A 15,396-nucleotide genomic window follows, 5' to 3' on the forward strand; every position below is an offset into this window, starting at 1 on the left:
CCATTCTCTCCCCAGTATTTCAGTCTGGGGATCTTTCTTTAACAACCAGAAGTTTCTATTAAATACTCTTATCCCAAATCAGATAAGAGAAGAGAATGCAGTAGAATGGTCGGGATAGTACTTGAAGACTGGCAATAGCCTTAACTGCCTCTGTCCCTGGGTAATTTGTAGTGTACCATTCTAGGCAAGGTTTGGAAATGTCACCCGGGTTGTGTGTATTCTGCCCACCCCTGGCCCAGTAGCTGCAAATCGCCTCAGGCTCAGTACATTTTGCAGTTCTGGGAAAGGGAGAGTTGGAAGGATCAGGCCTGTGGGGAACATTCCCTAAGCCCTCCCTCCAAGAAATATCACTGGGAAGACAGCCTCTGATCCAGGTAAATTATACACTTATCTGTTCTAGTTGCAAAAGTGTATTTTACCTCTGTTTGACCTGTTTCCTGAAATTATAAAGAAAAAATAATAATGTTATAGGATCAAAATGGTATACTGATTGAAAAATGTATAGTATAATAACAGGCATATGTTGGATATAACATTATTATCTCTCTAACTTTGAAGTGGTTTTTGAATGCCAGGAGTGATAAGATCAATCATTTTACATGTCATTTGAAATTCATTGTTATGTTGCTGCCATATTTCTAAAATTGTATTGTGTTTCTAAAAGTCTGCTTAGCTACTGAAATTAAAAAAAACATTTTTGGAGTAGAAATGGTGTTACAGTAATTTTTAAAATCTGGATTGTGTGGCATGTGAATTGGATTTTGTTGTTGTTGTTGTTGTGTTTTGTAGAATTCTTATTGAGCAAATGAGAAATTCTGAAAGAAAAAAATATATATATATATGGATGTGGTTTTCAAGCTTGCTTCATTTATGTTACTAATGTTAATTTGAAAGTTTAAAATTGTTTTGCTATCATGGGAGATTGTTAACCAAGGTATCTGGGGTTATTGCATAAATCAAGTATTTACAAAAGTATGCCTGTGAAAAATAATTATTGGCAATAATGTGGAGAAAAGACCCTGTGAATCCTCTTTTAAGTTTTGTAAAACCTAAAATTGTTCGTGTGTATGGAGAGCAGGAGTTGGGTGCCCCTAGAAACCATCTATATGAGCAAGGTCATCAGCCCCAGGAAAGGAACTTGTTTTTGATATGTAGTTCCAAACCATGAACCTGGCTTGATGAGAAGTTGCAAGTCTATGTGAAATAAGTAGAAGGGATTTCTAACGATTGGCTTTTAAACCAGGACAAGTTTACATTTGAGAAGGAAAGATGCTAAATGGAATCCCTTTCATATAAAAGACCTAGCAAATCTTTATTGCTTATTGCAGCTGCATGAGAATAAAATAATTGTAACTAGCTTTAAACTGTGATTGGGGAAATTTGCTTAAAGGTAAAAGGTACTTGGGACCATGATTAATTTTGTCTTGAGTTTGAATTTGGATATAGTTATCTGCATTAAATCAGTATCTAAGAGAAATGCCACAAGCTACACAGAGGGAAGGCTATTTTTTGTGTTGTTAACAGGTGAGAGTCTGCATTTGGGAAAAGTTGAAGGTAGAACCTTAGCCTTAGTCCGGGATGGGATCCCTCCTGGCTCAGTTTCCCCATGGTGTTCCTTTGAAAAGGGAATGTCTTGGGGCAGCCAGGTAGCACAGCGAGTAAGAGCACTGGCTCCACTGTCGGGATGACTTGTGGATCGAATCTGGGCTCAGACATTTAGCACCCACCCAGAAACACCTGGCCGTGTAACCTTGAGCAAGTTACTTAACCCTTAACCCCAATTGCTTAGGGGTGGCCAGGTGGCTCAGCAAGTAAGAGCACTGGCTCCAGTGTCAGGATGACCTGGGGTTCAAATCCAGACTCAGATACTTAGCACCACACCCAGAAATAACTGGCCGTGTAACCTTGAGCAAGTTACTTAACCCTGACGGCTTTAAAAAAAAAAATAAAATAAAATGGAATGTCTTCCACCTGAACATTCCTGAGTCTACCTATGAGGTGGAACGCATACTGCATGGTTGCAGAACTGTGACTCTATCTGAATTTAAACAGAGCCAAGGATGTTTTGTCCTGTATGTCACATGTCCCTGCTTTTTTTCCCTTCTATAGCAAATTTCTATGATTAGAGCAAGTAATGAGTAAAATATATGAGCTCTGTTATGTTATCTTACTGGGAAATCTAAGATTACTTTTTCATCTAGAATTAGAATATGTGGCTCACCTTAAGATGTTCCCATTGTTTAAAGAGTTTCTAAAAGCAATAGCTTTTTAATGCACTAACTGTGATCAGTCTCTTAACTGTTACCAATGTGAGATTCTATTACAGCACCCTTTCAACTAAGAAACTTTGTGATCTAGGAATTCTGTATTGTACCTTAAGAATTTATGTTACTGAAGGACACTAACTTATTTTAATGAATTCCAGTTTTAAAAGTCTATATTTGCTTTAAGGAAAAAGAAAGATATCATTTAAAACTTTCCAAAAAATTCAAAATATTTTTTAAAGAAAGGAAATACTTTTAGAAAAGGTGTTTTGAAAAGTCTTGTGACATATGTATTTTTGAAGGTCTACTAAATTTTCAAGATGAATTATTGTTAACTAATGCAATAAGTTGTAAAGCAGAAGAGATCTTGCTGTTTTAATCTGAATTTGTAGTTACTTCATTGCCTCAGCAAAAGGTTAACATTTGTATTTGAATGCATACATAACAGAGTTATGTTAGTAAAAGAATAACAACTTATGAGCTATCTTGTTTATGGCTAAAAATGTAAAGGAAAACTTAATCCAGATAATGAGTTTGAGAGATATAGAAAGATAAATAAAGGTTTTATTGGAAATATGGAAGTCAGATAAGAAGGTTTGGGGACAAATGGGGGTTTATCCAAGCCCCTCCTGTCTCTAGATAATAGTTTTGAATACCTGTATATCAGTTTTAGATGGTTTAAATACATTGAGAGAGTGTAAGGAAGTATTTTAGGAAGACAGAAAGATTTGTAATTTGATTTTATAATTAATAACTCAATCAAATTTTAGATGACCCTAACTGAAGTATATCAGTCTATATTTATTTGCTATTTAAGATTTTGGAGACTGCAATTTACTATTGTTTTAAACTTTGATTACAGGGATAGTTGTCATAAAAGCCTGTAATGGAATGGCATGGGCTTCAGGCTGAGAACTGCTAAATAGTGGATGTCTGTGCCTGGGAAAGATTTTGAAGACAACTTTGGACACTGCCTGGGTGGAATCTTTGACTCTATTTTCCAACTGGGCATTTCCTTTCTGAAAAGGAAAATTTCCCACTTACTCCTAAGCCCTGCCTTTTAGCACCTAGTGGCTACATGATTGCCTATCAGAAATGACTATTGCCTGGAATCAAACAGAGCTAAGGAAGTTTTTTTTTTTCCTTCTGGTAAGCTACATGCCATTTCCCTTCTTTTTCTTTTATAGCAAATTTATCAAGAAGTCATATTCATGACCAAATAAATAAATATAGAGATAACATCCTCCAAATGAGGAAATGATAAGACCAAGTAATAAGACAATAGCAAATTTTGAGAAAAGCAACAGGATCAGACTGATTCCTCTAAGAACTATATACAGATGTATAAGATTAGATTCCAAAATTTTTCTATCAAGGAAATTCAAACTTTAAGCATGTTTGGTAATAAGATCTCAAGTTTGGATTTTTGCACAAAAATTGTATAACAGTAGAAAAAAAGTGAAATTATTTCTTCTTTATTAAAGTATCTTTCTGATAACTTTAAAAGGCAGATGAACTCATTTTATGGATAGATCTTCACATTTTAAAGGATTCCTATACCAGGTACAGGATTTAGGTAAGGATGGAAATAAATAATAAATAAACTGAAAGTTCTCTGAGGTTTCAAAAATGTGGAACCAAATTTAAGTGATATTACTCATTTATATTAAGTCAGAATTATTTGGGAACCTCTAGATCTGAACCAAAAGAGCAGAACTCTCTTTCTGAAATGTATAACTATGTGAGGTATCTGGGATTCAAAAAGGTGCTTTTTAAATGGATACTGGGAATAAGTCACTGGGACACAAGGAAATTGACGTTAATTAGCACTGGTAATAATGATTCTGTTGATTTGTATGGTTCATGCAGTTTTTTTTTTTTTTTTGTTATCTTAGTGACATATGATCTCCCTTCCCAAAACTGGTTCACTGTGAGCCATCTAAGTAGTTTGATCTGTACCTCACTTAATGTAATTATGCAATTTTGTAAAACTGTGAGGAAGACTTTATTGTACTGTTTGATTTTGAGCCTAGCCTTGCATGGCTGGGAAATTGAACCATTTCTATGTGCCTTTGGTGTCAAATCATATGTTTCTGGGAGGGCCCTGTCAGATCTGTCTGACTACTCCAGCTTGACATAAAAAAAAAAAAATACCCCTGCTCCTCAGTGGACATCTGAGACAAGGGACCTGAAAAAGATGACATCAGTTAAAGACAGCTTTCCCAAGAGTCTGGACCAGGCCTGCACAAGAACCATTCCCTCCCTGAGGCCTCCTTGCATACCCAAGACTGGTTCTTTATATCTTTTTATGGCTTTAGCTTATTTTTCTGTATTGCCACTATGCTACCTTGATCCCCCTTGCAGCCTGTTCCTTTTGCTTGTATTGCAATTGCCTTACAGTAACTGCCCATATCTGGGTGTCCCATATTTCAGGAAGTGATAGGGGAAAACCTGAATTAATCTAGATAAGGATATTGGGAAAGCTACCAAGAAGAGAGTTTTTTTTAATACCTTCTTTGGTCAAGAAACAAAATATTAATGAATTTGTTCCTGATCAAAATGGAGGAAATTATAATCATGAAATATTATATTTTGGCCAAAGTCTGAATTAATCAAACAGACTACTTTCCCTTGCCTTCTGTGTCAGCACAACACCAGAAACCAGATAAGGCTGGAGATAGGATTCCCCCTTATCTTGGGAGAAAAACAGACATCCTGAGATCACAAAATGCAAATAGACCTTGCTACTTTTGTTGTCAATTTGCATTTACAACCAAGGAACTTCTTTCTCACATATAGATGGTAACAAATGGAAGTCATAAAGTTTTGTGACATAGTAATCCTGAATTGGGATGGATCTAAAATGTATAAAAAGTCTTCTGATTTATCTGTTCATCAGTTAGGATGTAGCTCTCCTAACTCTTTGTACAAGTTTCTCTAGCTTAAGGGAACAAGGAATAAATATGCTGTAATAGTATATCCTAATTTGTCTCCTTTATTTTTTTCCAAATGTTTTATTAACCTCTGATCCACATCATTAATTTCCGCCAGATTTTGAGTTACAAATTCTCTCCTTGTCCTTCCACCACCCCAGAATATCCCACAGGCTATTCCCTCCTTCAATCTGCTCCCTCCCACATCTTCTCCCACACACCCTTAAACTTTTTCAGTAGAGCATGGTGGATCTCTATGCCCCAGTGCCTATATATCTTCTTTCCCAATTACATGTAAGATAGTATTAGTAATAGTATATATATATATATATATATATATATATATATATATATATATATATGTATGTATGTATATATATATATATATAATTTTAAACATTTGATTTTTAAATCTTTGAATTCCAGATTCATTCCCTTCCTCCCTTGTCACCCACCCTTACTGAGAAGATAAGCAGTTCAGTACAGGTTGTACATGTGTAGCTAATGCAAAAGATTAACATAGTAGATATATTATAAAAGACTGACTATATTTCCCTCCCTCCTATCCCACCACCCACTTATTCTATTATCTACCCTGATCCCATCCCTTTTCAAAAGTGAGTGCTTCCAACTTCCCTTCCCCACAGACTGCCCTCCCTTCCATCATCCCCTTCTCATCCCCTTCCCCCTGCTCTCCTGTAGGGTGAGATACCCCATTCAGTGTGTATTTCATTCCCTCCCTGAGCCATATTCAGTGAGAATAAGGTTGACCCATTCCCCCTTGCCTTTCTATTCTTCCCCTCCATTGTAACCCCTTTCCCTTGCTTCTTCTTTATGAGATAATTTACCCCATTCTGTCTCTCTCCATCTCCTCTCATTATATTCCTCTCACCTCTTAATTTCCCCTTCTAAGTATCATCCTTTCCTATTAAATTAGTCCTGTGCCCTCTATCTATGTATACCTGTAAGCATATATACATACATTCACATATGTATTCGTACGCCCATATATCCTCCAATATAGACACACACACATATATTTCTACTCTCTTCAACTATTTTCATACTGAGAAAAGTTTTATCAGTTTCAATTGTCATTTTTCCATGGAGGAATGTTAATAGTTCAACTTTAATCAGTGGCATGTGATTTGTTTTCCCTGTTTACCTTCTCAAGCTTCTCTTGCTTCTTGTATCTCAATGTCAAATTTTCTATTCAACTCTGGTTTTTTCATTAAGAATGCTTGAAAGTCCTCTATTCCACTGAATGACCATATTTTCCCCTGAAACATGAGACTCAGTTTTGCTGGGTAGGTGATTCTTGGTTTTAATCCCAGCTCCTTTGCCCTCGGGAATATTGTATTCCAAGCCCTTCAATCCCTCAATGTAGAAGCTACCATATCCTGGGTTATCCTGATTGTGTTTCCACAATATTCAAATTGTTTCTTCCTGGATGCTTGTAATATTCTCTCCTTGATCTGGAGTTCCATATTCCTAAGAGTTTTCTTTTTGGGATCTTTTCTCAGGAGGCGATTGATGGATTCTATCAACCTCTATTTTGCCTTCTGATTCTAGAACATCAGGGCAATTTTCCTTGAGAATTTCTTGGAGAATTATTTTTAGGTTCTTTCTCTGATCATGGCTTTCAGGTAGACCAATAAGTTTTAAATTATTTCTTCTGGATCTATTTCCCAGGTCAGTGGTTTTCCCCATGAAATATATGACATTGCCTTCTATTTTTTTCATTTATTTCGATCTATTTAACATCATCTTGATTTCTCTTAAAGTCACTAGCGTCCCTTTGCTTCAATCTAAATCAGAGGGAAAGATTCTCCTCATTGAGCTTTTGAGATCCTTTTTCCATCTGGCAAATTCAGCTTTTCAAGGCATTCCTCTCCTCATTGCCTTTTCGAGCCTCTTTTGCCAATTGAGTTAGTCTGTTTTTTAAAGTGGGATTTTCCTCAGTCAGGCTGTTGCCTCTCATTTCATAATTTTCTTGCATTGTTCTCATTTCTTTTCCCAATTCTTCCTCCATTTCTCTTATCTGCTTCTTAAGGTCCGCTATGGCCTGTAACCAGCTCATATTTTCCTTTGAAGCTTTTGGTGCAGGAGTTCTCACTTCACTGTCTTCCTCCTGTTCCATGCTTTGATCCTTTTTGTCCTCAAAATAGGAGTCTAATGTTGGATTCTTCTGTTTGTTTTGCTTCTTTGTCTGGTCATGTCACCCCTCAGTCACTTGACCCTGGACTTTTTGCTGCAATAGCACTCAACCTTTCGTCCCAAACACTGGGGTTTTCTCAGCTGCCTGAGGTATTAATTGGGTGCCCTCTCTGAGGCCTCCACACGCTCTGGCAAGCTGGTCATGAACTCCAGGACCTCAACCCTAGACTGCAATCCAGATCCAAGCAGGTTAAAGCAAGAGTGATTACCCCTCAGACTGGTTGATTGGTCCCCCTGCAATCTGTAGGCCAGGAGCTGAAGCTGCAACATGATGCTGGCTGTGATGGGTGTCTCAGTGGTTTCTCACCCTGGGGGCAAAAGCTGATGCACTCCTGACTATTGGGTCCCAAAGTCCATACTGCACTGACCTCTCACTTTGTCCTCAGCATCTTTGTGTTGATGAATCTGGAAATGGCCACAGCTTCTGCTGACCTGGAGTCCCTCCAGCCCTCGGCTGGTCAGACCTGCCCTGGGGCTAAAACCTCCAGCTCACCCTGGGCTTGGCTCCCAGAGTGCTGCACTGGCTGCTTGCTGCCAGCCTGCTGGGCTGTCCTCAGTGGGAGGTTAGCTTCTCTGTGTCATTTTGTGGGTTCTGCAGCTCCAAAGTTTGTTCAGAGTCCCCTGTTTACATGAATTGGGGAAGGTGGAAGCCAGAGCCCTAGGAAGGTCCTGCATCTACTCTGCCATCTTGACTCTGACTCCAATTTGTCTCCTTTAACCAAACTTTTTTAATAGATCAACAACACATTATAGGTACATGCATACACACATACATATATTCATACAAATATACACATTCAATTAAAATGAAAGGTAGTTTTTGGAGGGCGGGTACTGGTAGGAAATGCTTCATTTAGAAGGTGGAATGTGAGCTGAGTCTCAAAGGAAAGGATTTGAGGAGACATCAGTGAAGAAGGAATGCATTCGAAGCCTGGGAGATAACCAGAGCAAAGGCATGGAGATAGGAGATGATGGAGATTTGGGTGGGAGCATCAATAACAAGGCCCTAGAATTTGGCTGTGGTCAGGTGGAGATTATCAGAAGGCAGTGGTGAGTCAGTCACAGGGCCCTAAGCCCACAAGCTCTGTCTCTCTTTACCCTTCAGGGCCCTGGTTTTACTTAACTTCATGGAGAAAAGATCATTGTTATCAGAACAAAGCCCCACCTAGGTAAAGGAAGTTACCTGGTAGTTGTTGGCTTTGCCTTCCTGGGAGATTTGACAGACAGAAATATTCAAAAAAACACTGGTGAATCAATGATCCTCAAAAGGGAAGAGAGTAGAACAGCTGGGCAAAGTGGAATAAGAAGCTGATCCTTCAGACCCAGCCTTCCTCAGGTCATGGCAGCTTGTAGATCTAGTCTCCTGTTGCTCACTCTTCTCCTCCACAATATCTTGGACTTTCCCACAGTGCAACCCCCTGCTTGCAGTGATGAGCTGAGGGCTATGGGGCCCTAGGATCTTGGCGTCCTCAGTGGCCCCAGCACTAGAAGCTAGCCTCCTATGGGGATTCTGTAATTAGCCTGTGTGCTCCTTTCCCCAGAATAGGAGAACTAAGTTTCTCTTCCCACTTCCCTTTAACCAAGTGCTCAAGCACTCAGACTTGCCTGCCCACCACACCAGGATGGCTCCTGGAGGGAAAATTGTGATCCTTGTTGTGTCTTTTCCCAAGGAGCACTGTTCAGATTTGCCCAGATAAAGTTACTGAGTGGAGTCGGGGGCCTTGTACTAGGACTGATCTTCCTTGGGCTTGGCCTTACTATTTACCTTAGGAGTCAGAAAGGTGAGAGACTGGTGGGATGGTCCTGAGGTCTCCTTATTCTCTCCAAGGGAGGAGCTGGGGTCTGGAGTTGGCTGGGGCTGGGAGTCTGGTGCAGGTGTGAGGAGGCCCTCTGACTCTGACTGCAGCTCTTCATCACATTGACTTTAAAAAGGGAGCTGAGGACGACAGATCCCAGGTCTCAAAGGCTTTTACACAAAGGCAGCTTTTTGAGACATCTTGTATCTCTGCTCTGAGAACCTCCACACCTCCAGAAGCACAGAGGGAGCTTCTTATTCCATTTTGCCCAGCTGTTCTACCCTCTTCCCTTTTGTGGATCATTTATTCACCAGGGTTTTTTTGTGAATACTTCTGTCTGTCAAATCTCCCAGGAAGGCAAAGCCAACAGCAACCAGGTAACTTCTTCCACCTAGTGTTCTTTCCTTTCACATTTATACAGTCTGTATCTGTTTTCCCCTCTGTTTCCATTTACTTTGTTCTGCATTTAACTCTTCTCACATTTTTCTGAATGCTTCATAATCATTGTGTCTGGTCAAATAATCAGTCATGTACCACAATTCATTTAACCATTTCCCAACAATTAAGCAGCCACTTTGTTTCCACCTGTTTGTTACAAAAAAAATTGCTATTAATATATTAGTGTATATGGTGCCATTCTTTGTATGTTTTTACCTCCTTGGAATATATACACCTAGCAGTGGCATCTATGGTTCAAACAGTGTGGATCTTTTAGCCACTTATTCAACTTAATTCCAAATTGCTTTCCAGAATGGTTAGACCAATTTGCCAACAGAATTCTAGATTATCTACCTGTCCCTGAAGCCCTCTAAGTCTTCATGTTCAGTTTCCTGTGTGCAAAGGAAAATATCAGAATTATTTTGTTTTGGATTTGTTTTTTTGGAGGGCATTTGGGGTTAAGTGACTTGCCCAGGGTCACATGGCTAGTTTTTGTGTTAAGTTTGAACTCAGATCCTCATGACTTCAGGGCTGGTGCTCTACTCACTGCGCCACCTAGCTGCCCCAATTTTTCCAATTGTTAATGACTTAGTGGCATCTTTCATTTGGTTGTGAGTAGTTTACAATTTTGCTTTTAACAAGTTCGTTCATACCCTTTGACACCTTATTGACTGGAGTATGCTTCTTGGTCGTATACTTGTTTCCTATATATTTTTTATATCAGATACTTGTTAGGAATTTTGATTAAAATTTTTTCCCCAATTTACAACTTCCTTTTTAAGGTGGCTTTGACTTATTTTGTTCAAGACCAAAAAAAATTCAGTTTCACAGAATCAAAAATTCCTATTTATCTTTTTTATCACCTCTCTCTCTCTCTCTCTCTCTCTCTCTCTCTCTCTCTCTCTCTCTCTCTCTCTCTCTCTCTCTCTCTCTCTCTCTCTCTCCCCCCCTCTACCACCCCCCCCCACCTGCACCAAGGAAAGAAGATGAAAAACAACCCTTTCCTTTTCCCAAGCAGCTCAGAAAGAGAAACTTCTCTTCTTGCCTGGAAAGAGATGAGCTGGTGGCTTCCTCACTTATTCACAGACAGGTAACCCTGATCTCACATGTACAGATGAGCTCTACCAGCCAGAGACCAACTTAGCCCATCAGCCAGGCTGCCTGGGAAGCTGGGGCAAAGCCAAGGGAGTGGAAGGTTCTTAGGAAAGGTGTGTGTGTGTGTGTGTGTGTGTGTGTGTGTGAGTGTGTGTGTGCTTATTCACTTTCACCTAACAGGACTTACTAAGATCTGCAGTCACAGAGTTTCCATCATTTTCAGTTTCCTCATCTGTAAGATGAGAATAATAATAGCTCCCACCCCCCAGGCTTTTTGTGAGGATCCAATGAGATAACAATTACAGAGTGCTTAGCACAGTGCCCACGACACACTAGTTACTCTATGAATGTTAATGATAATAATAATAACAATTAGCAGAAATAAATAGCAAATAATAACTATGACTACAGGTAACATTTATATAGTAATTACAATAAATAATAATATATTTTTTATTAGGAGTAGTATTATTATGTTTTAGCCATGGTTCACCACAAGTGATAACCTAAACACATAAAAGGGGCATTACATTCCTTTTTATCAGTGTTGAGCTAATAACTTTATCTCTGGAGGGTTCTAGGTAAATCTCCCTCCTTTGGCATTTTATTGTTCTCTTCTTGGTAGATATGAATCCTGCATTCCAAAAGTATATAACAGGGTGTGGGGTTGGGGATCAGCCCAGATGGCAGAGTAAAAGCAGGGACTCCCCTGAGCTTGCCCATAAATTTCTTCATTTACCTCTAAAAACTGAATATGAACAATTTTTAGAGTGGCAGAATCCACTAGCAGACAGTGTGGCAGATTTCCAGCCCAGACCAACATCATGGAATATGTTGGTATTCACATGTAGCATATGTTGGGTGGGGAAGGGGGGAGGGGGGGAGTAAAGAGCACAACATGCAGAGCATGTGGCCTGCACCAGCACAGACCTGAACAAAGCAGAACTGGAGCAAGCCCAGGAGAACTGATTCAACCACTGCAGGGGCGATTCCCAAACCTCTCACAACAGGGCAGAGTTCTGTTGGAGCTTGGTAAGAGACACAAGCAGGGCCTCTGGCAGCAGCAGCAGTTACTCCTGGAGCTATCAGACCACAGTCTAGATGTTTAAAAATCACCTACCTTAACTTCAGAGAGTCAAGATGGCAGAGTAAACTGTAGCTGCTCTAATCTCCATCTCTGACCCTAAAATCCCAGAGAATATTGCCTCAGTGTAAAATCCTGAAATAGTGGAACCAGCGGAAGGCTAGGGAGATCTACAGAAAGGGTGTGGCTGTGACTATGCCCAGGCTTTAGGGGAACAATGCAGGACAGGAGGCACCCCAGTAGCAGATCCTGAACCCCAGGGGGATGGAACCAGCAATTACCAACTCCAGAACCCCAGGTGTGCCTGCACACAACCAGGGGAATCAGCCAATACCAGTGTGGCCCTGGCCAACAGCTGCTGAGTCTGCCTGAGCTCTCATCCAAGGGGTGGGGAGGAGGAGACCTGAAACAGCCAGACCACCTCTCCCCCACACCTCACGCTAAGATATACAGAGAACTGAATCAAATCTATAAGAATACAAGTTATTCTCCAATTGATAAATGGTCAAAGGATATGAAGTAGTTTTGAGAGGAAGAAATTAAAGACATCTATAAGCATATGAAAAAATGCTGTAAATTACTAGTGATTAGAGAAATGCAAATCAAAACAACTCTTAGGTACCACATCTCACTGGTCAGATTAGTTAACATGACCAAACAAGAAAATTATACATGCTGGAGAAGATGTGGGAAAATTGGAACACTAATGCATTGTTGGTGGAGTTGTGAACTGATCCAACAATTCTGGTGGGCAAACCGGAACTATGCCCAAAGGGATATAAACATGTGCATACCCTTTGTTCCTGTAATACTACTTCTAGGGCTATATCCCAAAGAGATCATACAAATGGGAAAAGGACTTGTATGTACAACAATATCTATAGCAGCTCTTTGGCTGGTGGCAAAGAATTGGAAATGAAGGGGATGCCCTTCAAATGGCTATCAAGTTGTGGTATATGAATACAATGGAATACTCTTGTGCTATAAGAAATGACAAGCAGATTGACTTCATAATAATCTGGAGAGTCTTATATAAACTGATGCTGAGTGAGGGGAGCAGAACCAGGAGAACTTCTACAGACACATTGTATCTGTGATGACTAACTTTGATAGATTGGATTCTTCTCAGCAATACAAGTTTATAAGACAACTCCAAAGGACTCATGAAGGAAAAGGCTATCCACATCCAGAGAAAGAATGACAGAGTCTGACTGCAGATTGAAGCAAACTGTTTGTTCTCTCTCTCTCTTTTTGTTTTGTTTCTTTTTCCTCATTCATTCTATTGGTTATAATTCTTCTCTACAACTTGACTAATGTTTAATGTGAAGGTATATGTAGAACCTATATCAGATCTAATGCCAGAAGCTTTTAATGATTTGGTAAGAATTGCCTAAATATTCAGGAAGGCAATGATCATGTCCTAGGTCAGGGCATCTGAACACACTGAATACTTGTAGTTCCCTGGTCTGAGCTGTCCATGTGATTTTTGAAGAAGGCAATGCCCAGAGAAAGCAACAGTGGACTCCAGACCACTACCATTCCATGCCTAGAAAGTCTCTTGAGAAATATGTTATCTAATACCAATCTGAAAAGTAAAGCTGGAAAAATGAGTAGACAAAGAAGCCCTCATTGTAAGTAATTGCTAGGGTTCCGAGGATCCAATTTGGAAGAGAAGAAAGCTGAAATAGATTGAAGAAGAATACTACTTGGTGTTTTGGTGACAAGTTAAGTTATAATACCTAGAAGAAATGATGCAATCATTTAAAAAATTATTTTTAAAAATAATTGAAGTTGACATTGCCAAGGAAAGAATAGTGCTAAAGGAAATAAATAGAAAAAATGAGAAATTTGGAGGAAAAACTTGGAGAATTAACTGTTTAGCAGAGGAAATGCAAACACTTAGCCAATCAGTGGACTGGCAATATCTCTTAATTTTTTATCTGAAAAAATCTTGAAGTTGTCAAGGATCTACAAGAAAATGACCTAAGTGTCCATTTGCAAAGTTTAAAAATTTGTAATCAGAAAACTCACCGGCCAATATCACTACATCCCCCAATGCTGATGAGTCTGAGATGCACTTAATTCAGCATGATGGATTGATGATCCATGACTGCTTCCTGCTAGCCAGGGTGTATGGCTTACTGAAAATCTTTCTTACATCCAAGGTGTGGGAAAAATGAGGGTCACTGGAATCTTTCCACAAAATGGGGACTGATGTACAATTTTGATAAGAAAAATGGCACTGATTTTCTCACACAGAATTGTATTTTTTTCCACTTCAGCATGAAGGGACTGAGTATACAGCAAAGATGGTTCTCCCGAGCTGCCACAACCTGATTGTCTGCTCTGTCACTGGTTTCCTTCCTTAAAGACTAATGGCTTTTGATTGGGAAGAGGCAACTAGGGTTGGAGACATCTGCCTAATCTACAATGGAGTCTGAACTTCTCAGGCCCTTAATGATGTTGGGAATGGGCACCCACTTCTGAAGTGTGGAGATGTCTGCATCTGCCAAATGGAGAATATTGGTTTTCATCATCATCATTGTCATCATCATCAACAAATATGGAAGTCGTTGTCTCCCAGCTATCCATCTGGGCAGCACAGGAACCTGCCATTTCAGATTGATTCAGGGAGTGGAAGGGGACAGGGAATTCTTTGAAGGTTAGTGGGGGTTGCAATACTCCAGTTTTCTCACTAATATTCAGTTTTTCCTAATTGCCCATCTTTCTTTTTCTCACCCCACAATCACAGGAAGGATATAACTTCTAGTAAGATAGAATAGAAGTAATACTAGAGAGCATCAATGAGTCAGTAATTATCTGAGTATTATTGCATCTTCAGCATTGTTAAACTCTGTGGGGAACAGAGAATGATCAGTTTGGTCTCTGTCTTCTGAGTGCTTACAATTTAATTGAAGAAAGGAAGACTTCCTTAAAACTTTTTGAAGTCACTATTGTTTTGTCTTTTAATCAGAGCTCTGTGGCCTTTCAGAGTTTTGTTTATCTGCTATTTAATATGGTGTGGTCCTGTTCAGATCCTTCAGATATTTTGTGATTGGCATTTTGTCTCCATTTCTAGAGATTCACAATGAGATGTGCTTTCTCAGACAGGGCCAATTTTAATTCATTGCAATGACAGACTCTACTAAGTGTAGATAGTAATAATTTCAAAAAAAAAAAACCTCTTAAAAGGATGTAAAAATATGTTATCTGTAGCTCTTAGAACTAGGGTGCTACAGGTTTCCACTTAGGAAAAAAGATCATTCTCTATGAAATCATAACTTTTGAAAACAAGGAAAGATTCCTCAGCATTTAGAGATATAACTCAAAATAGTGGGAGATAATTACATAGGTAAATATGAAAATGAAGAGATGGGAACCTAGAACACGAGTAACATCACTGTATCTCTAAATGATTTGCCTCCTGGGGAGGGAAGTTGTCTTGAGGCATATTCTTTTGAAACAAGTCAATATAAAGACTTTGCTCAAGGAGTTTCTAGTTTGCCCTTGACCTATTTGTCTGCCATCACATCTCTCCTATTTGTCCCCTTCTCTTTCCTCACTAAACC

At 39.4% G+C, this 15,396-nt stretch overlaps 1 pseudogene; it reads right to left on the reverse strand.

The window, feature by feature from the left end:
* LOC138144606 (boLa class II histocompatibility antigen, DQB*0101 beta chain-like) overlaps positions 1–14,443 on the reverse strand; it is a 35,536-nt pseudogene extending 21,093 nt beyond the window's left edge.
* Between the last annotated feature and the right edge of the window lie 953 nt (positions 14,444–15,396).

Source organism: Petaurus breviceps, unplaced genomic scaffold (genome assembly GCF_028583685.1).
Source record: "Petaurus breviceps papuanus isolate PSGF00001 unplaced genomic scaffold, PetGlider_PUasm1.0 90701, whole genome shotgun sequence".
In the NCBI taxonomy this organism is placed as follows: Eukaryota; Metazoa; Chordata; class Mammalia; order Diprotodontia; family Petauridae; genus Petaurus; species Petaurus breviceps.